This window comes from Crocodylus porosus, unplaced genomic scaffold (assembly GCF_001723895.1).
Source record: "Crocodylus porosus isolate Cpor-Errol unplaced genomic scaffold, CroPor_comp1, whole genome shotgun sequence".
In the NCBI taxonomy this organism is placed as follows: Eukaryota; Metazoa; Chordata; order Crocodylia; family Crocodylidae; genus Crocodylus; species Crocodylus porosus.
Genome location: NW_017728886.1, coordinates 153,519,198 through 153,520,327, shown reverse-complemented (window position 1 = coordinate 153,520,327; position 1,130 = coordinate 153,519,198).

The window sequence follows — 1,130 nt, the reverse complement described above, 5'->3', positions numbered from 1 at the left end:
TACATGAACATCTTGCTGGGGTCATTTGACCCCAGTACTCTTTCCTGCCATGGCAGGGGGTCGGACTAGATGATTTGTTCAGGTCCCTTCTGACCCTAGAAACTATGAAACTGTAAGTCATTTCCCAAACAGGGATGGACTTATAGCAAATACTAACAAGGCTTTCCATATTGGAATTATGTGTTGTTTTACAAATGACTCAGTGGGACCATTCACAGGTATAAAAAGGGTATGCAGGCTTACAACATGCAATAAACTTTAGAAAAAAAGAAAATGGAAAAAGAAAAGAAAAGTCTTAAAAACAATTAGGATATTATCATACAACAGGCTGATAGGAGAGTGGTGCCAATGTTGTCAATGACAAAACAGCATACATACAGGAAGCCAAAAGACAACTTTCCAACACCAAGCTTTACAAACTCCTGACAGAGGATCCCACAACACAATACCAGAAGGACCTAAATAAACTCTTAAAGAAGCTACCTCTGGAAACAGAGGAGAAAATTCCTGCTTCCACCTCCCTGGAACCTAGGCCAGACAACTTTTACTTATTACCTAAGATGTACAAACCTCTGGCACTAGCACCATCACAGAGGGAGTTTCTGGCTTTAGACCCTATGCTATTCCCATATGCCGCTGGAGCCACCAACTATTTGAAAGATACCACAGTTTTCTTAAAGAAACTGGGCTCCACTGACAAGCTTCCAGCAAACACCATATTAGCTTCCATGGATGTCTTTGTATACTAGCATCCCCCATGAATACAGCCATGAATACAGCATAGGGTATAAAATGCCACCAGAACTTGTAACTGTCTTATAGTTTTTAGCAAAGACTTTATATTATTTTCTCTTTTTTGTGTAACTGCCGCGCGGCACTCTCACATTTATGTAAACTTGAAGTAGACTGTTAATCAAAATGAACGCTTTGTACTTTTTTCCACTGGCATTAAGCTACACATGCGCATTCTGTAAATTTCATTTCTTATCTAAAAGTGTCATTTCTGCAGAAATGAAACTTATGTAGAAAATCAGCCTAGCAATAATTATGTAAAAGAAAATTATCCTATCTGTATACTATAGTTAGTGTCATAGAGGCAGTCCAACAAACATTTATAAAAGAGGCAAAAA